General features: G+C 38.5%; 1 non-coding gene across 1 annotated transcript; it reads left to right on the top strand.

Moving 5' to 3' along the window:
* The first annotated feature begins 19,076 nt into the window (after positions 1-19,076).
* On the top strand, positions 19,077-19,202 carry LOC129485577 (small nucleolar RNA SNORA25). The gene has a single exon (XR_008658715.1). It is a non-coding gene; the product is annotated as a small nucleolar RNA SNORA25 (small nucleolar RNA).
* The last annotated feature ends 2,846 nt before the right edge of the window (positions 19,203-22,048 follow it).

Raw genomic sequence — 22,048 nt, 5'->3', positions numbered from 1 at the left:
TAAAAAAGATAATATTATTTTTGAAGATACAGAGAAACTGAGACATTCATACATTGTTGGTGGGAAATCAAAATGGTACATAACTTTGGAAAAGAGCATGGCCATTTATTATGACGTTAAACATACACATAACATAGGACCCCAAAATTTCACTCTTAGGTAGTTACCCAAAAGGAGTGAAAACATATGTCCACATAAAGACATGTATGTATGTGTCTTAGCACCTTCATTCTTATTCAACATAAACTAGAAAAATAATGAACATCAACTGGTGAATGGCTAAACCAATTGTGACATTTCCATATAATGACACACTACTCAGTAATTAAAAGGAATCAATTACTAATAAATGAAGAAATGTAGATGATCTTTAATAATTTTATGCTGCGTGAAAAAAGTCAGAAATAAATAATACATATTTTTATGATTATATTTACATGAAATTTCTAGAAAAGGCAAAGTTATAGATGCAGAATACAGATTGGTGGTTTCCTGGGAATGGAGTGGGATGGGGAGCTGACTGTAATTGGTTACATGGGGAAGTGCTTTGGACCAGTGGTCTCCAACTTTTTGGCATCAGGGACCAGATTTATGGAAGACAATTTTTCCATGGATGGGGGCAGCAGTGGTAGGGGGGGCAGTTCGGGAAGAAACAGTTTCATCTCAGATCATCAGGCATTCAACTGATTCTCATAAGGAGCGTGCAACCTAGATCCCTCGCATGTGCAGTTCACAACAGGGTGCACGCTCCTCTAAGAATCTAATGCCCTCGCTGATTTGACAGGAGGCGGAGCTCAGGTGGTAATTATGCAGCCCGGTTCCTAACAGGCCACTGTCCGATTGGGGCCCCCTGCTTTGGACAATGGAAATGTTTTTAAAAAAATGTGGTTATGGTTATGTGACTGTATGAAATTACTAACATTTCCTGAACTGTACACTTAAGCTGAATTTTATAGTGTGTTAATTATACCTCAATAAAACTTTTTTTCAAAATATAGAAGGAAAAAAAGAAAAGCTTCTTGGTGAGGAATGATCTAATTCTATCTAACATAATTTTCTTGTCTCCTCTCTGACTTGGATGAGCTATTCTGTTATACTCACTTCTGTATTGAAGAGGGACATGGAAAGATTCACCTCTCTCCCTCTTCATCTCTCCCTGTTTCAATCAAATGGGAGGATCACAGTTAAATAAGCTGAAAATAAGGACTGACTCCATTGTTAAATTTAGAAAGTTCAGTCTGTGATCAGTATATATTCAGCCACTTTTCTACAGCCTTTTCTATATCAATGATTTTGGGAAGGTGAACTCTTGTTAATCATTGAGGGGAAAGTCATATGAAGTTAAATTGCTGCTCTTAACCAAAATGAAAAAAAAAACATACATACATATTCTGAAATAAATAAATACCCATACATACCCATAACATGGGTAGAAACCAATAGGTTTGAGTCCGGTCACAGTTAATGACAAATTAAATTAGTTTTGATAGTTCTTGTTTCTTTTTATCTAGATAGTTGAGGCTTAATCATAGATATGCTCAAAATCAGTCCGAGAACACGCTAAAATTCTATCATGTAAAAAAGTTTCGAAAAGTCCTGCAGTTACTTGATTACTGTATTTACCTCCCTATACAGGTGAAAGGGTACACAAGTGTGAAAATGTGAGGTGAAATTGGCAACCTGAAGGTAATCCAGTGAGAATAGAGAACAGGTATCTACATGGGAATAATAGAAGCATAGGCTATGAAAGGTTTGAAGCCAGGTAACAGAAATCTTAGAAGTCTAGGGATTTTCTTATGAACTACAGCCTATTTTTAACAGAGAAGTTACAAAATGAAAGCACTATTTTATAAGAAATAGAGTTGTTGCATAACAGAACTGAAATGGGTGGAAATAGAAGAATAAAGCATTAGGATATATATTTTTGTTGTAGTAAACCTGGCATGGGGTAGTAACTAGGAAAGTGGCATCAGTGATGAAAAAAGCATTAATCACAGTCATCAGTTTTTGAGAATTTTTCTATTCACCAAGCACTGGGCTATAGCTTTGCATTCATTATTTTATTTTATTTTCTCAGAATTTTTGTTAGGAAAATAATACGCCCTGGACACTCAGTATGACAATTTGGAGTCTGTGGCTTAGACAGGTAAAGAATTTCTCAATATTCCTTAGTTGAGAAATAGTAGAAAAAAGTACAAATTCAAGTCTTTCTTCTTAACTGTATTTTAAGAAACAAGATTTAATAATGTATATTAAATATATTTAATATATTTGATTAAGGTGGCTGAGAACACCCACTTTAGAAATTCCAGGTGGAATTATTTGTTGGACCTAGAATTTGGATAGTGATCAGGAAAAACCACATTGACAACATGAACCCAAGTAGCAGAATAAGAATTCTGAGATGCTGTTCAACTGTATTGAAGGACTGACACCAGTACTGTTTGGCAGCAGTATATAGCATCTTCAATGTAACTGTGAAGCCTATCCCACATTAACAAGGTATTTCCATTTATCTTTGTAAATAATGTAGAAACTTCTACAAAGATGGATGGAATACTTAGAAATTATTTTCTAACATAGAGGCATGGATCAAGTTTTAGTTTCCATCATATCAATAATAAAGGCTTTAATTACTTAGGATGTTATGTTGAGATGAACCTTGCAAACAGGGCTGAGATCCCAAAGCACTGAACCATTCAGCCTGCTTTAAACCAAGTTAGAGTCTTTTGTTTGTTTGTTTGCTTATTGTTGTTTGTTTTGAGATGGAGTCTCACTCTGTCGCCAGGCTGGAGCGCAGTGGCACGATCTTAGCTCACTGCAACCTCAGCCTCCTGGGTTCAAGCTATTCTCATGCCTCAGCCTCCGGAGTAGCTGGGATTACAGGCATGCACCACCACACCCAGCTAATTTTTTGTGTTTTTAGTAGAGATGGGGTTTCACCATGTTGGCCAGGATGGTCTCGATCTCCCGACCTCATGAGACGCCCGCCCTGGCCTCCCAAATTGCTGGAAGTACAGGCATGAGTCACTGCCTCTGGCCAGTTATAATCTTGAGTTGGCATTAGATAAGCTTTAAACCTTGATCTTCTTTAAAATTGTGTCAACCTCTGACATAGCATTAGTGAAACAAAGCAAAGCAATGATAATTTTTCATTAATTTTCTCAAATATCAAATATTAAAATATTCTCTTATAATTAAACTAATGGGAAAGTCTATGTGATAAAGGAATATTTTAAAATATAAACTAAAATCACACTCATATATGTTATTTCTTAAAAGCGATTATTCTGTCAGTAATATGTCTGTGGTCTTTAAGACACTACTGATTAATTTTCAGTTTAGTGGATTTAGAGGCATGCAGAAAATATACATCCCAAGAACTCATCAATCAGCCCAATCGTGTGATCAGGAGTCTCTTGTTTAATTAATAATCCCACTTCATATTCATATAGCATTTTATAAATCTGATATCCTTAAATTTGGCAGACATGCTTTATCTGCAACAAAGAAAACAATCAGAATTTGGAATAAGATTTTAATGTGTAATGCCTTAATATATGAGATCAAAGACACCCATCACTTTTTTCAGAAAAAGGAAAATTTGATTACCAAGCTTAAGTGTGCTGTATATTAAATGAAAATCCTGATCATAAAGAAAGGTAATATCTACTCAAAAGTATAATTTCTGTACTTCGAAAATCATCTCAGCAAGAATTATCTTTCCCTATCAAATTGTAGCACTTGTCAAAATCAACTGTAAAGCATTTCAAGTGCTCTTCTGAATCAACAAAACAGATGTATAGCGATGTGAGGTTGCAAGGAGAAGGAAATAACAGTGAACCAGAAGCCCATCAGTGCCCTTAATCTCTTGAACCCACACTTAACACAGAAGACACTGTAGGTCTTTGGGACGCTACTCATAAGAGGGAAATACAAGGCTGATTTTTAATAATATGTAAAAATATGTAAAAATTATTTTCTTTCTGCTTTGCTGCTAGACTTGTCCTTTCTTTACATTCCTAAATAGACCATAGACATGTGGTATGGCATTTTTTATTTTTTTTGGTGGGGGAGTGGTTGTTACTAGTAATTATAATAACTCTGATGCAATTTGAGAAATTAGAAGGTAAGGCTGTAGAAGACAATAAGGGAGTAATTATTTTATCACAGGTAAAATTTTGCTTTTACCTTTGCTTTTTAATCAAATTCTTTCTCTACGTTACTGATCAGCAGTTCTTTCCTTTTGTTTGGCAGTGTATTTCAGCATTTAGGACCAGACATTCTGTAGTCAGACTATCAGGATGAAATCCTAGCTCTGCATTCTATTGTGTGAGCTTGGGCAAATTAGTTCACCTCTCTACGCCTTATGGGTAAAATGGAGATGATAACAACAATGCCTACCTCATGCGGTTGTTTTGAGGATGCCCTGAAATGTTCCTTGTAAGGCACTGAAAATATTGCCAAGGACTTAGTATTCAAATATGATTCTTAGATTTTTTTCTTGTCAATAATATTCAAATGCTATGGTTCTCTTTGTTAATTGAGCATAACCAAATAATTCTTACTAATGTTCTCTAGCATACTGTAAGAAAAAATTACAAATTTGAGTCTTGGAGATTATGTTTATAATTGGTATATATATTTTAACGTAACAATGAAAGTAATCTTTTTTCCAGAATAGTAAAAAGACATCATTATCAGACTCTCAATGTATTAAGTAGCTAATAATTTTTTTTATTATACTTTAAGTTCTAGGGCACATGTGCACAGCATGCAAGTTTGTTACATAGTTACACATGGGCCATGTTGGTTTGCTGCACCCATCAACTCGTCATTTACATTAGGTATTTCTCCTAATGCTATCCCTCCCTCAGCCCCCTACCCCACAACAGGCCCCAGTGTGTGATGTTCCCCGCCATGTATTCAAGTGTTCTTATTGTTCAGTCCCCACCTATGAGTGAGAATATGTAGTGTTTGGTTTTCTGTCCTTGTGATAGTTTGCTGAGAATGATGTTTTCCAGCTTCACCCATGTCCCTGCAAGGGACATGAACTCATCCTTCTTTATGGCTGCCTGGTATTCCATGGTGTATATGTAACACATTTTCTTAATCCAGTGTATCCTTGATGGACGTTTGGGTTGGTTCCAAGTCTTTGCTATTGTGAATAGTGCCACAATAAACATACATGTGCATGTGTCTTTATAGTAGCATGATTTACAATCCTTTGGGTATATACCCAATAATGGGATAGCTGGGTCAAATGGTATTTCTAGTTCTAGATCCTAGAGGAATTGCCACACTGTCTTCCACAGTGGTTGAACTAATTTGCACACCCACAACAGTGTAAAAGCATTCCTATTTCTCCACATCCTCTCCAGCATCTGTTCTTTCCTGACTTTTTAATGATCACCATTCTAACTGGCCTAAGATAGTATCTCATTGTGGTCTTGATTTGCATTTCTCTGATGACCAGTGATGATGAACATTTTTTCATGCGTCTGTTGGCTGCATAAATGTCTGCTATTGAGAAGTATCTGTTCGTATCCTTTGCCCACTTTTGGATTTCTTTTTTCTTGTATATTTATTTAAGTTTTTTGTAGATTCTAGATATTAGCCCTTTGTCAGATGGGTAGATTGCAAAAATTTTCTCCCATTCTGTAGGTTGCCTGTTCACTGTGATGATAGTTTCTTTTGCTGTACAGAAGCCCTTTAGTTTAATTAGATCTCATTTGTCTATTTTGGCTTTCGTTGCCATTGCTTTTGGTGTTTTAGTCATGAAGTCTTTGCCCATGCCTGTGTCCTGAATGATACTGTCTAGGTTTTCTTCTAGGCTTTTTATGGTTTTAGGTCTAACATTTAAGTTTTTAATCCATCTTGAATTAATTTTTGTATAAGGTGTAAGGAAAGAATCCAGTTTCAGCTTTCTACATATGGCTAGCCAGTTTTCCAAGCACCATTTATTAAATAGGGAATCCTTTCACCATTTCTTGTTTTTGTCAGGTTTTTCAAAGATCAGATGGTTATAGACATGTGGTGTTATTTCTGAAAATAACAGAAATTTCTGTTCTGTTCCATTGGTCTATATATATATATCTGTTTTGGTAACATTACCATGCTGTTTTGGTTACTGTAGCCTTGTGGTATAGTTTGGAGACAGGTAGCATGATGCCTCCAGCTTTGTTCTTTTTGCTTAGGATTTTCTTGGCTATGTGGGCTCTTTTTTGATTCCATATGAACTTTGAAGTAGTTTTTTCCAATTTTGTGAAGAAAGTCATTGGTAGCTTGATGGGGATGGCATTGAATCTATAAATTACGTTGGGCAGTATGGCCATTTTCACGATACTGATTCTTCCTATCCATGAGCATGGAATGTTCTTCCATTTGCTTGTGTCCTCTTTTATTTCTTTGAGCAGTGGCTTGTAGTTTTCCTTGAAGAAGCCCTTCACATCTCTTGTGAAGATACCTTGGATTCCTAGGTATTTTATTCTCTTTGTAGCAGTTGTGAATGGGAGTTTGCTCACGATTTGGCTCTCTGTTTGTCTGTTATTGGCGTATAGGAATGCTTGTGATTTTTGCACATTGATTTTGTATCTTGAGACTTTGCTGAAGTTGCTTATCAGCTTAAGGAGATTTTGGGTTGAGACGATGGGGTTTTCTAAATATACAATCATGTCATCTGCAAACAGAGACAATTTGACTTCCTCTTTTTCTAATTGAATAACCTTTGTTTCTTTCACTTGCCTGATTGCCCTGGCCAGAACTTCCAACACTATGTTGAATAGGAGTGGTGAGAGAGGGCATCCTCGTCCTGTGCCACTTTTCAAAGGGAATGCTTCCAGTTTTTGCCTCTTCATTATGATATTGGCTGTGGGTTTGTCATAAATAGCTCTTATTATTTTGAGATACTTTCCATTAATACCTAGTTTATTGAGAGTTTTTAGCATGAAGTGTTGTTAAATTTTGTCAAAGGCCTTTTCGGCGTCTATTGAGAGAATCGTGTAGTTTTTCTTGTTGGTTCTGTTTCTGTGATGGATTGTGTTTATTGATTTGCATATGTTGAACCAGACTTGCATCCCAGGGATGAAGCTGACTTGATTGTAGTGGATACGCTTTTGGATGTGCTGCTGGATTTGGTTTGCCAGTATTTTATTGAGGATATTTGCATCGATGTTCATCAGAGTTATTGGTCTAAAATTCTCTTTTTTTGTTGTGTCTCTCCCAGGCTTTGGTATCAGGATGATGCTAGCCTCATAAAATGAGTTAGGGAGGATTCCCTCTTTTTCTATTCATTGGAATAGTTTCAGAAGGAATGGTACCAGCTCCTCTTTGTACCTCTGGTAGAATTTGGTTGTGAATCTGTCTGGTACTGGACTTTTTTGGTTGGTAGGCTATTAATTATTGCCTCAATTTCAGAGCCTGCTATTGGTCTATTCAGAGATTCAACTTTTTACTTGTTTAGTCTTGGGAGGGTGTATGTGTCCAGGAATTTATCCATTTCTTCTAGGGTTTCTAGTTTACTTTCATAGAGGTGTTTATAGTATTCTTTGATGGTAGTTTGTATTTCTGTGGGATCAGTGGTGATATCCCCTTTATCATTTTTCATTGTGTCTATTTGATTCTTCTCTGTTTTCTTCTTTATTAGTCTTGCTAGTGATCTATTAATTTTGTTGATCTTTTCAAAAAACCAGCTCCTGGATTCATTGATTTTCTGAAGGGTTTTTTGTGTCTCTATCTCCTTCAGTTCTGCTCTGATCTTAGGTATTTCTTGCCTTCTGCTAGCTTTTGAATTCATTTGCTCTTGCTTCTCTAGTTCTTTTAACTGTGATGTTAGGGTGTCGATTTTAGATCTTTCCTGCTTTCTCCTGTGGGCATTTAGTGCTATAAATTTCCCTCTACACACTGCTTTAAATGTGTCTCAGAGATTCTGGTACATTGTGTTTTTGTTCTCATTGGTTCAAAGAACATCTTTATTTCTGCCTTCATTTCGTTATGTACCCAGTAGTCATTCAGGAGCAGGTTGTTCAGTTTCCATGTAGTTGTGTGGTTTTGAGTGAGTTTCTTAATCCTGAGTTCTAATTTGATGGCACTGTGGTCTGAGAGACAGTTTGTTGTGATTTCTGTTCTTTTACATTTGCTGAGGAGTGCTTTACTTCCAATTACGTGGTTAATTTTAGAATAAGTGAGATGTGGTGCTGAGAAGAATGTATATTCTTTTGATTTGGGGTGGAGAATTCTGTAGATATCTGTTTTTTCCACTTGGTGCAGAGCTGAGTTCAAGTCCTAGATATCCTTGTTAACCTTCTGTCTCATTGAACTGTCTAATATTGACAGTGGGGTTGTTAAAGTCTCCCATTATTATTGTGTGGGAGTCTAAGTCTCTTTTTAGGTCTCTAAGGCCTTGTTTTATGAATCTGGGTGCTCCTGTATTGGGTGCATATATATTTAGGATAGTTAGCTCTTCTTGTTGAATTGATGCCTTTACCATTATGTAATGGCCTTGTCTCTTTTGATCTTTGTTGGTTTAAAGTCTGTTTTATCAGAGACTAGGATTGCAATCATTGCTTTTTTTTTTTTGCTTTCCATTTGCTTGGTAGATCTTCCTCCATCCCTTTATTTTGAGCCTATGTGTGTCTTTGCACATGAGATGGGTCTCCTGAATACAGCACACTGATGGGTCTTGACTCTTTATCCAATTTGCCAGTCTGTGTCTTTTAATTGGGGCATTTAGCCTATTTACATTTCAGGTTAATATTGCTATGTGTGAATTTGATCCTGTCATTATGATGTTAGCTGGTTATTTTGCTTATTAGTTGATGCAGTTTCTTCATAGCATCGATGGTCTTTACAATTTGGCATGTTTTTGCAGTGGCTGGTACCGGTTGTTCCTTTCCATGTTTAGTGCTTCCTTCAGGAGCTCTTGTAAGGCAGGCCTGGTGGTGACAAAATCTCTCTGCATTTGCTTGTCTGTAAAGGGTTTTATTTCTCCTTCACTTTTGAAGCTTAGTTTGGCTGGATATGAAATTCTAGATTCAAAATTCTTTTATTTAAGAATGTTGAATATTGGCCCCCACTCTCTTCTGGCTTGTAGGGTTTCTGCTGAGAGATTCGCTGTTGGTTTGATGGGCTTCCCCTTGTAGGTAACCCAATCTTTCTGGCTGCCCTCAACATTTTTTCCTTCATTTCAACCTTGGTGAATCTGATGATTATGTGTCTTCGGGTTGCTCTTCTCGAGGAGTATCTTTGTGGTGTTCTCTGTATTTCCTGAATTTGAATGTTGGCCTGCCATGCTAGGTTAGGGAAGTTCTCCTGGATAATATCCTGAAGAGTCTTTTCCAACTTGATTCCATTCTCCCCATCACTTTCAGGTATATCAATCAAACGTAGATTTTTGTCTTTTCACATAGTCTCATACTTCTTGGAGTCTTTGTTCATTTCTTTTTACTCTTTTTTCTCTAATCATGTCTTCTGGCATTATTTCATTAATTTAATCTTCAATCACTGATATCCTTTCTTCCACTTGATTGAATTTGCTTTTGAGTCTTGTGCGTGTGTCAGGAAGTTTTTGTGCTATGTTTTTCAGCTCCATCAGGTTATTTAAGGTCTTCTCTACACTGTTTATTCTAGTTAGCTATTTGTCTAACCTTTTTTCAACGTTTTTAGCTTCCTCACAATAGGTTAGAACACGCTCCTTTAGCTCAGAGAAGTTTGTTATTACCAACCTTCTGAAGCCTACTTCTGTCAACTCGTCAAAGTCATTCTTCAACCAGCTTTGTTCCATAGCTAGCGAGGAGCGGTGATCCTTTGGAGGAGAAGAGGCACTCTGATTTTTAGAATTCTCAGCTTTTCTGCTCTGTTTTCTCCCCATCTTTGTGGTTTTATCTACCTTGGTCTTTGATGTTGGTGACCTAAAGATGGGGTTTTGGTGTGGATGTTCTTTTTGTTGATGTTGATGTGATTCCTTTCTGTTTGTTAGTTTCCCTTCAAACAGTCAGTTCCCTCAGCTGCTAGTCTGTTGGAGTTTGCTGGAGGTTCACTCCAGTCCCTGTTTGCCTGGGTATCACCAGTGGAGGCTGCAGAACAGCAAATATTGCCGAATAGCAAATGTTGCTGTTCAGCTATGCCCTGCCCCCAGAGATGGAGTCTATAGAGGCAGTAGGCCTTGCTGAGCTGTGGTGAGTTCTGCCCAGTTCGAGCTTCCTGGCTGCTTTGTTTATCTACTCAAACCTTAGCAATGGTGGATGCCCTTCCCCCCACCAGGCTGCAGCCTCACAGGTCAATCTTAGACTGCTGTGCTAGCAGTGAGCAAGGCTCCGTGGGTGTTGGACCCTCCACCAAGGCATAGAAGAGAATCTCCCAGTCTGCCAGTTGCTAAGACTGAGGGAAAAGTGCAGTATTTGGGCAGACATGTCCCGTTTTTCCAGGTACAGTCTGTCACGACTTCCCTTGGCTAGGAAAGGGAAATCCCCTGACCCCTTGCACTTCCCCAGTGAGGTGACGCCCCGCCCTGATTTGTCTAGCCCTCTCGCTGCACCCACTGTCCAACCAATCCCAATGAGAGAAGCCAGGTACCTCAGTTGAAAATGCAGAAATCACCCATCTTTTGTGTTGATCATGCTGGGAACTGCAGGCCAGAGCTGTTCCTATTAGGCCATCTTGGAATAGACTGAAAGTAATCTTATTAGGCTATCTAAATCTGGATATTCACTTTTTTTGGAAGGAGTTATTCAAGTGGAGGATAAACATTGTTTCTTGACATAGACAAAATTATATGGCTGGTTAGGATTTGTGTGTTTCCATCATAAGCACACTTTATGTCTATGTTGACTTTAGAACCTAACCACTGTGTAAGGTGCATTTTCTTGAAACCAATATCCAAATGACATGAGAGTGAAATGTTTTTCTTGAGGGCATTGCAGATAACACCAACTTTGAAAGACAAGAACAATAGCCAGATTTCCCTTACTTTCCATTCTTTTACTCTCAGAATTTTAGTGAGAGGAAGCTGAGGACAGAGTGAGACGTATATCCAAAGCTCCAAACACACCACTCAGAAAGCAGTCTTAGAAAAATCTGCAACTCAGAAGTGAGGACTCAAACACAAACATTGCCTGAGCAACCATTATCATCAAGATCATGTTACAACTGTTTTTTTTCTTTGCATTACACAATCCTACCCAACATTTAAGACCCAAATAAATGTTCGCTTTTCTGTGTTATCTTTCCCAACTCCCACAGACATATTTATCTGTTCCCTCTTTTGTGTTTTCAGAGTCTTTGTGGTGGTTATATTACAGCATTCAAATTGCATTGTGATTTATGTCTTCTTTTACTTCATTTGATTATTATCTCCTCCAGGAAAATAGCTACTATTACTAACATTAAGCATAGTGCCTGGTGTGAACTAGGCACTCAATAAATGTTCACTGAATGAATAAATGAGTACATTTCCTATTTTTCTTACCATCTCCAAGATAGAATAACTCAAAGTATGTTATGGACTGAATGTCTGTGCTTCCCCTCTACCCCAAATTTCTGTGTTGAAACCCCTAACTCCAAGTGCAGCTGTATTCAGAGGAAAAAAGTAAATTATTTCATAAGGGTGGGGCCCTAATCTGATAGGAGTATTATCCTTGTAAGAGACATCAGAGCTCTCTCTCTCTCTCTCTCTCTCTTTTTCTCCCTGTGTATGCATAACCCTAGGAAAGGCCTTATGAGCACTTAGTGAGGAGGTGGGTATCTGCCACACAAAGGAAGAGATTTCACTGGATACCAACCCTGCCATCACCTTGAATTTGGTGTTCCAGTCTCCAAAACTGTGAGAATATAAATTTCAGTTTTTGTTACATAAACCATTCAGTCTGAGGGATTTGTTATGGCAGCCCAAGCAGACTAATACAAACTACTACATGTAACCTGGGTTGCTTTTATGGTACTTGCCAAACTCTTCTCTCTGATAAGCATCTTGGGGAATGGCTCCTTGTTTTATGTAGCACTAGAGTTGACCAATGATTAAGTTTATTGAATAAATACATGAATGGATGAAGCTTCTTTATTAATTGAACTTATGTGACTACTGCATAAAAAATTAATGAAACAGCTTTTGATACAGCTATATTAACCACATTTAACAGAAATCTTAAGTACCTTTAAATTTATCAGTAACAGAAAAATATGACACTAAAACCTGACAGCATAAAAGGGCAAAGTATGTAAATAGATACAGCACAATAATGTATCAATAAATACAAAATGAGGATTGTATTTTTCCAGGAATTCATCCATCTCTTTTAGGTTTTCTAGTTTATGTGCATAAAGGTGTTCATAGTAGTCTTGAATGATCTTTTGTATTTCACTGCTGTCAGTTGTAATATCTTCTGTTTTGTTTCTTAGTGAGGTCACTTGAATTTTGCATTTTTTCTCTTCTTTTCTTGGTTAATCTTGCTAAGGTCTACCAATTTTATTTATCTTTTCAAAAAACCGTTTTTTGTTTTATTTATCTTTTTTTGTTTTTTTTTAATTTCATTTAATTCTGCTGTGATCTTTGTTATTTCTTTTCTTCTGCTGGGTTTGGGTTTGGTTTGTTATTGTTTCTCTAGTTCCTTGAGGTGTGACCTTAGAATGTCAGTTTGTGCTCTTTCAGTTTTTTGGATGTAGATGCTTAAGGCTATGAACTTTCCTCTTAGCACTGCCTTTGCTATAACCCAGAGGTTTTGATAGGTTGTGTCATTACTGACATTCAGTTTGAAGAATGTTTTAATTTCCATCTTGATTTTGTTTCTGACCCAATGCTCATTCAGGAGCACCATGGTCTGAGAGAGTGCTTGATATAATATCAATTTTCTTAAATGTATTGAGGCTCATTTTATGGCCTATTATATGGTCTATCTTGGAGAAAATTCCATTCACTGTTGAATAGAATGTGTATTCTGCAGTTGTTGGATGAAATTTTCTGTATATATCTGTTAAGTCCATTTGTTCCAAGGTATAGTTTAAATCCATTGTTCCTTTGTTGACTTTCTGTCTTGAGGACCTGTCTAGTGCTGTCAGTGGAGTATTGAAGTCCCCCACTATTATTGTGTTGCTCTCTATCTCATTTCTTAGGTCTATTAGTAATTGTTTTGACAAATTTGGGCCCTCCATTGTTAGGCATGTATATGTTTAGGATTGTGATAGTTTCCGGTTGGACAAGGCCTTTTACCATTATATAATGTCCCTCTTTGTCTCTTTTGACTGCTGTTGCTTTAAAATTTGTTTTGTCTGATATAAGAATAGCTATACCTGCTCACTTTTGGTGTCTATTTGCATGAAATGCCTCTTTCCACCCCTTTACTTTAAGTTTATGTGAGTCCTTATGTGTTAGGTAGGTCTCCTGAAGGCAGCAGATATTTGGTTGGTGAGTTCTTATCCATTCTGCAATTCTGTATCTTTTAAGTGGAGCATTTAGGCCATTCACATTTAATGTTAATATTGAAATGTGAGGTTGCATTCATTGTGCTTTTTGTTGTCTGTGTACTTTTGTTTTTTGTTTTGTTTTTGCTTTTTAATATGTATTTTTGTTCTATAGGTGTGTGATTTATGTTTTAAACAGGTTCTGTTTTGGTGTGTTTCCAGGATTTGTTTAAAGATTTAGAGCTCCTTTCAGCAGTTCTTGTACTGGTGGCTTGGTAATGGCAAATTCTTTCAGCATCTTTCTGAAAATGACTGTATCTTTCCTTCGTATACGATGCTTAATTTCACTGGATACAAAATTCTTGGCTGATAACGGTTTTGTTTGAGGAGGCAGAAGATAAAGCCCCAATCTCTTCTAGCGTGTAGGGTTTCTGCTAAGAAATCTGTTATTAATCTGATAGGATTTCCTTTATACATTGCCTGGTGCTTCTGTCTCACAGCTCTTCAGATTCTTTCCTTTGTCTTAACTTTGGGTAACCTGATGACAATATGCCTAGGCAAAGATCTTTGTGCAATGAATTTTCCAGGTATTCTTTGTGCTTCTTCCATTTGGATGTATAGGTGTCTAGCAAGGCCAGGGAAGTTTTGCTTGATTATTCCCCTGGATGTTTTCCAAGCTTTTAGAGTTCTCTTCTTCCTCAGAAACACGGATTATTCTTAAGTTTGGTCATTTAACATAATCCCAGACTTCTTGGAGACTTTGTTCATATCTTCTTATTCTTTTTTCTTTGTATTTGTTGGTTTGAGTTAATTAGAAGACCTTATCTTCAAGCTCTGAATTTCTTTCTTCTACTTGTTCAGTTCTACTTCTGAGGCTTTCTAAAAGTGTGTCCAAAGTTTCCTGAATTTTTGATATTTTTAAGCTATCTATTTCCTTGAATATTTCTCCCTTCACTTCTTGTATCATTTTTTGGATTTCCTTGCAATGGCCTTCACCTTTCTCTGGTCCCTTCCTGATTAACTTAATAACTAACCTCCCTAATTCTTTTTTAGGTATATCAGGGATTTCTTCTTGGTTTGGATCCATTCCTGGGGAACTAGTGTAATTTTTGGGGGGTGTCAAAGAGCCTTGTTTTGTCATATTACCAGGGTTGGTTTTCTGGTTTCTTCTTATTTGGGTGGGCCTCATCAGAGCGAAGGTTTAGAGCTGAAGGCTGCTGTTCAGATTCTTTTGTCCCATGGGGTGTCCCTTTATGTAGTGCTCTCCCCCTTTTGCTTTGGATGTGGCTTTCTGTGAGCTGAACTGCAGTGATTGTTGTCTGTCTTCTGAGTCTAGCCACCCAGCGAGTCTGCCCAGGTCTGGGTTGGTACTGGGGGTTGTCCACACAGAATCCTGTGATGTGAACCATCTATGGGTCTCTCAGCTGTGGACACCAGCACCTGTTCCCGTGAAGATGGCTGAGGGGAATGCAATGAACTCCATGGGGGTCTTCAGCTTTGGTGGCTTAATGGTCTATTTTAGTGCCGGTTGGCCTCCTGCCAGGAGGTGATGCTTTCCAGAAAGCATCAGCTGTAGTAGTGTGGAGAGGGACTGCTGGTGGGTTGGGCCCTAGAACTCCCAAGAGTATATGCCTTTTGTCTTCAGCTACCAGGATGGGTAGGGAAGAACCATCAGGTAGGGGCAGGGCTATGCATGTCTGAGCTCAGACTCTCCTTGGGCGGGTCTTGCTGCAGCTGCTGTGGGGGATGGCGGTGAGATTCCCAGGTCACTGGAGTTGTATACCTAGGAGGATTGTGGCTGCCTCTGCTGAGTCATGCAGGTTGTCAGGGAAGTGGGGGAAAGCCAGCAGTCACAGGCCTCACGCAGCTCCCATGCAAACTGAAGGGCCAGTCTCACCCCCATCATGCACACCCCAACAACTCCCAGTCTGTTTCCAGGTGGAAGGCATGTCGGGCTTGAAAATTTGCCCTGGGCTACCCGCCTCCCAGCTGTGAAAGAAAAGGGCTTGGTTCTTCCCCCACCTGTGGAGTCCGCACACTGGATTTTCACCCTCCCTGGAGTTCTGGCCAGAAGGCTTCTCACCCTCTTCAAATTGTTACAAAGTTCAGCTAGAGATTTCCTTCTCCCTGTGGAGTCTTACCCCTGATCCTCTGGTCACCCTCCCACTGGATCCCTGGGATGCCAGGCGGGAATGGCCTACTCGGGGGCACAGTGAGCTCCCGGGGCCTTTCTGCTATTTCCTCTACCCCTGTATTTCGCTTGGCTCTCTGAATTGACTCAGCTCCAGGTAAAGTCAGAAACTTCTCCCACAAACAGACTTTCAACTTCTCCAGTGGAGGTGTGTGTTTGGGGGAGGAGGGTCTTCCTTTCCTACTTCTACAGTTGGGGCACTCACGGTATTTGGGGTGTCTCCTGGGTCCTACAGGAGCAGTCCGCTTCCTTCAGAGGGTCTGTGGGTCCTCTCGGGATTGCTGGTTTGTTCTTGCAGTCAGTCTGGAGCTACAATTCACAATGCGAACTTTCGCAGCTGCTCTGTTTGGAGCTGCAATCTAGTCCTGCCTCCCATCCACCTGAGGAGTTCAACAGCGGAACGTGTGGGACGAAAGACATTGGAGAACTGCCAGGCCTGTGGGCCTTAAGCCCCGTCCATAGAAAGGAACCGTACTGCCTACCTCACTGTGTTCTATATCTCCACCTAGTCATCCTCAATTTATCATCTTCTGAGTCTTCCAAGTTCAAGGCAGGAGAAGGGGTCATGTGCGGAATTGTGTAAAAAGGAAAAAAACAGGTTTAATTGATGCTCATTTTGTTCTCTTTTAGTCCTCAATACCCTGTGAGGGGTTCGCATGCTAAATGCTGAATTGTCCATGGAGCACAGGTGGGCTCTTTTGGGTCCCCATTGAACAACTGTATTGCATCATTCTCTAGTTAGCAACTCAGCTCTTGCCCACATCTCACCACTCGTTCATCTCACCACTCGTTACTGCTAGTGTTCCCCTGTCATGGCAGAAAGCCCTTTTAGTCCAAGAAAGCCACATGGAGATGCTTGAGCTTGCCACTTTTTGTTGTGTAGCAGGACAAGCCACAGACAAAACTCCTTAGACACCGAGTTAAAGAAGGAAGGGGTTTATTCGGCCAGGGGTATTGGCAAGACTCCTGTCTCAAGATCCAAGAGTGTGAGAAGGTCATGATTGAGCAAGCGGGTTTTACATGACTGGGGGCTGCGTGCACCGGTAATTAGATTGGAACAAAACAGGATAGGGATTTTCACAGTCCATTTCTATACAATGTCTGTAATCTATAGATAACATAACCGATTAGGTCAGGGGTCAATCTTTAACTATCAGGCCCAGGGTGTGGCGCCAGGCTGTCTGCCTGTGGATTTCATTTCTGCCTTTTAGTTTTTACTTTTTCTCTCTTTGGAGGCAGAAATTGGGCATAAGACAATGTGAGGGGTGGTCTCCTCCCTTAGTAGTATCCACTTCCCACATAGGAAACTAGTGTATCTTTTCTGAAGGTGGGCTGACTATTGCTGCCCTCTCTGTGGTCAAACTTCTGCCTTGAAAAAAATTGCAAGACAGTAACTCTAAAATTCCAAAGGATACAGGCTGAAGTTCCTAAGACTTTTCTTACCATACTCCACTCAGTTGGCAATATGTGTGAGCCTATGCACGAATGCAGCTCAGCAAGCATCCAGCCAGGGTTAATAATGCCAGTTCTTATGCCATCCTTAATCTCTAAAAGTAGTTCTTTTTGGAGTATAATAATCACTTAAAGGAATGGCATCCTTTGCCTTTCTTTCAGATACGGGATGGGGTGGAAAACAAACTAAAATGGTTCACTTTCTGCCAACTTTCCCCTTCAACAAAATTAGGATGTTAGCTTTTGTACACTGGATAGAATGTTGAGTATGACAGCAGAAAGACCAATTTGGCTACCTCTTAGCAAACTCAAGAGAGGGGACTTTGACAGCTTTTTGGCTGTTTCGATTAGAATGTGGAAATAGTTACTACTTGTTGTCCACAGCATGGGGCTTTAGCTGAAATTTTAAAATTCAAGAAAGGTCCCATTCAACATATTATGACACATGGTCTTTAAAAGTTTCAGAGAAGGACAAAGAAGAAAATTAAAATAACCTACAATTTCTCCATTGCTAGTTTTTGTGTCAGTGTCCACTATCATTTCTAGCTACACATAAATAAATCTACGTAAATATATGTGTTCAGAGTCATATTTTATAAATCCGTTTAATCTCTGATTTTTTCTGCTTGTATTTATTAAAATAAAATTTATCGTTCTCACAAAGCATAATCTTCAGTGATGCATAGGTTTGCATTATTTTACAAAAGTTGCAAAAACAAAGACACATTGCTTTTGGTGCTTATAATCCTTTGATGAACAATTTTGCTATTTAATTCATTTATCAAATATATTTTGAGTGCCACTGTGTGCCAGGAACATTAGGAACAAGACAAATACGGTATGACTTTGTTAGAACAAAGGCGCAAGAGGAAACTTTGGGGTTATAAATGTGTTCACTATCTTTATTGTTATGATGGTTTCATGGCTGTATCCATATATGTGAAAACTTAAGAAATTTTATACTTTTAATATGGCAATTTATTGTACCTCATTTATACTTTTATAAAGCTGCTTAAAAAGGAAAAAATATCTACTGGGAGAAGACAATGTTTCTTAAGTATATTTAAATACACTATGCATTTTGAAGTCAAAGTGTAGTTTAATATGGAAGCACATAGCAGGAAACTCTAAACTAGTTTTGGAGAAGATATCAGAGAAGGCGTCCCTGACATTTTAGAGGAGAAGGAAGCATGAATAGGACCTAGTTAGGTAATAAGACGGGCAAAACAAGGGGATGGTGGGGAAAGAATTCTACACAAAAGAGACTTTCAGAGTTCCATGATCCTGAATTGTGAAAAAAGAAAATGAAAAGTACAATGATCTAAAAGAAGGGGACCATGAAGGTGATTTAAGAGAAATGCATAGAATAGTGAGAAATGAAACTAAAGAATGAGGCAGGGACCAAAGTCTAAAGGAAACATTTCCTGAATCACATTATTTCCAAAGAGCAAAGAGTGTTAAGCAAGTCCATGGTAATATAGGATTTGTGTGTGTGTCTGTGTGTGTGTTTAAATATCACTGTGCCTATTATGTGGGGGAATGGCTGTGTATGTGGGGGGTTGAACATAATTGAATTAGCATTGCTACATTGTGCACTGTTGGGGGTGGGTATGTCATAAGACCACTGCATTCATTTAGTCATATCTGAGATTGTGATTTGAACTAGATTAGTTTCATTGATATTGGCCATAATAGGCATTTAGGTGGCAGACTTGATCAGACTTGGTGATTGATTGTATATGGTAGGGGAGGAAAGGGGACATATTTAATAAATCCCAGTTTTCGATTAGAAAACCTGGTGGTACCTTTTATTGAGATTGTTAATACTGGAAATAAAACAAGCTTGAAGGAAAGGAATGTGTTCAGTTGTAGATACGTGAAATTTGAGATGTCTGTGTGATAACTGAGTAGGGAACTAAAGTAAGCAGGTGTATATACTTGTAACCAAGCAGATGGGCTTGGGATATGGCTTTCAAGAGATTTCAGAGTAGATATGATTGCTTAGAGAGTGCAAAATGGTGTGGTTTTAGTTGGAGTCTTTAGGCCATTTTAAAGAGGGCTCATGGGACTATGAAACCAAGAGCTGTTAATGCTGTGACCAAAGATTGAAGTTCTCTATAGGTTGCCAAAGCACTCAGTAGTGCTGTTTTCCTGAGGAGATATAAGACTTGGAAAAAGAAAAAAAAAAATAGACTGAGTCTCAAGAAACTCTAACATCTACTATTTTGGTAGAAAGGGAGGAGTAAGCAAAGGAGTCTGAGAAGAATCAGCCGAAGATCTAATAAAAAGTCTAGTGGTATTTATTGTTCAATTCCCACCTATGAGTGAGAACATGCGGTGTTTGGTTTTTTGTCCTTGCGATAGTTTACTGAGAATGATGTTCTGCACAATGTGCACATGTACCCTAAAACCTAAAGTATAATAATAATAAAAAAAAAAAGTCTAGGGGTATTTAAAGAGCTAAGAGGTTGCTGGTGAAAAGTAAGAGGAAGACTAGGAGCTAGGAGTTGTCCACCATTTGACTTAGTACATGGGGCTGTATCATCTTCCTATTGCTGCTGTAATAAATTAGCACATATTTGGTGGCTTAAAACAACACAAATTTATTCCTTACAGTTCTGGAGACCAGAAGTCTGGAATCAGCTTTATTGGATTGAAGTAAAGGTGTTGGCAGGGCTGATTCCTTCTGAAGTCTCTAGGGGAGAATCTGTTTCTTTGCCTTTACTAGCTTTAAAAATATATATTTTTTTATTTTAATAACTTTTGGGGTATAAGTGGTTTTGAAATACATGGATGAATTCCATAGTGGTAAATTCTGAGATTTTAGCACACCTGTCATTTCTTCATTTATTTGCCTTTTCTAGCTTCGAAAGATTGGCTGCAATTTTTGGCTCCTGATCTTCCTCAAATTTTGGCTCCTGACCTTTTTTTTTTTTTTTTTTCCTGAGACAGGGTCTCACTCTGTTGCCCAGGCTGAAATGAAGTGGCATGATTACGGCTCACTGCAGCTTCATCCTCCTGGGCTCAAGCAGTCCTTCTATCTCAGCCTCCCAAGTAGCTGGGAAAACTGGTGTGCTCCACCCTGCCTGGCTAATTTTTTTTTTTCAGAGATGAGGTCTGATTATGTTGCCCAAGCTCGGCTTGAACTCCTGGGCTCAAGCGATACTCCCCCCTTGGCCTCCCAAAGTGCTGGGGTTACTGTAAGCCACAGCACCTGGCCCCAACCTCTTTCTTATGTCATATCTCCTGCTACTCTCCTGTAGAAGCTTTTCCCTCTGCCTCTCTATTTTAAGGCCACATGTGATTACATCATTTGACCCACCTGCATAATCCAGACTATCCCTCCCATCTTAAGATCATTAAATTTAATCATATTTGCAAAGTCCCTCTTGCCATTTAAGGTAACATAATAACAGAATCTCAGAATTAGAACATGGGCATTTGGAGAGGGGGTATTATTCAACCTACCACAGAGGTCATTGTAGAAATATTACAAAATTAATGTATTTCAAGTTAAAGAGGGCATGGTGGTAAGAGGTGAGAACAATGGTGGAAGCATGTGTAACCAACTTTGTAAAATTTTGCCATAATTTGTGAGGGGAGAGAAAAATTAGAAGATAGGAGATAAATGTGTTGGAGGAGGGCTTTTGATTATAGTGGGAAACACTGAATGTGTTTAAATGCTGAAGGGAAAAAAATCTAAAGAGTATCAGAGGGTGAAGATAGAGGAAGAGAAGAGTTAATAGGTATTCAAGTTTTCTGATAAAAGCTGAGGGGCTGCAGTGAGGATCCTGGAAGGAACAAGCATCTTTATTTACTCAGAAGTATTTTTGAAGCAATTTGAGTGTGGAATTCTGTAATTGGGGGACAGCTTATTTTTTATGCTTTCGAATTTAGTATTGATTAACTTTTAAAACACAGTACATAGCTATCTATTTATTTTATGGTTTATATTTTTATTAAAATTGTTACTCTATTTTCTTTTTATATTATTTTTCCCTAAGAAAATATTTTTAAAAACGCAAACTATGTTTCCTAGAAGTCTCAAGCAAACAACAAAATTCTTGCTGAAGAAGGCTATAGTTTTATAGATTCTGCATAATTGCTCTTCTTCATATTTTAAATTTCTATTTTTTTCTAACTTTGCATTGGTTTGGATTCTCTGTCAGACTTTACTAAACTGTACTATCAAGTGAGCTATACTGAATGTGTTATTGTTCCCAAAGGTTTATACTTAACATTCACATCACCGTTTTTTTCTCCCTTTCTTTCCATGGTCTTTTCCGTACATTCCAAATACAACAGATCATGGCTTCCACTGAGAGTTCCAGGTAGAGCATTTCCAGTTTCCTATAATTGGTGCCTGCCATACCTGCTCACTGAACATTATGTAAATTATGGCAGAGACCAAGAACCCAGAGGGGTGTGTTTGTGTGAATGAATGTGTATGTGAATTAGTGTGAGTGTGTGAATGGGGTGTGTGGGCAAGTGGTGCCTGTGAATGTGTGAACGATGTATATGTATAAATGAATGCGTGAATGGTGTGTGTAAATGTCTATGAACAGCATGTGTGCAAATGTGTGTGAATAAATGTGAGTGTGTGAATGCTGAATGCGTATGTTGATGTGGAGAGGATAACTTATGAATTTAGTAACAATTTTCAAATTAGAAGCTTTCTTACCAACTTTAGTGTAGATGATACAGATTTCATTTTTGACAATTTGATTTCATACAATTATTGAACATTTATTGTTTGAAAGATACAGTACTAGGGACTGCTAATGAAAACAGTTTTGTTTTTGAGAAGTAAAAAATCTGCTGGCAAAGTGGTAGGAAAAAAGAAGGGAGACAAACTGAGTAACTAAAAATACTGGAAAATATGATAGTGGCCTACGGCCTACTTTAGTTTGGTTGGGCAGACGCAGCCTCTCTGAGGACATTACTTTTCAAGCTAAGCCCTGACGATCAGAGTTATCCAACCAGGATGATGAATGGAATGTTATATATCCTAAG

The sequence above is a fragment of the Symphalangus syndactylus genome, chromosome 6 (assembly GCF_028878055.3).
Source record: "Symphalangus syndactylus isolate Jambi chromosome 6, NHGRI_mSymSyn1-v2.1_pri, whole genome shotgun sequence".
Lineage (NCBI taxonomy): Eukaryota > Metazoa > Chordata > Mammalia > Primates > Hylobatidae > Symphalangus > Symphalangus syndactylus.
Note: the sequence above shows the minus strand (reverse complement) of the source record. Positions and strands in the feature narration are given on the sequence as shown.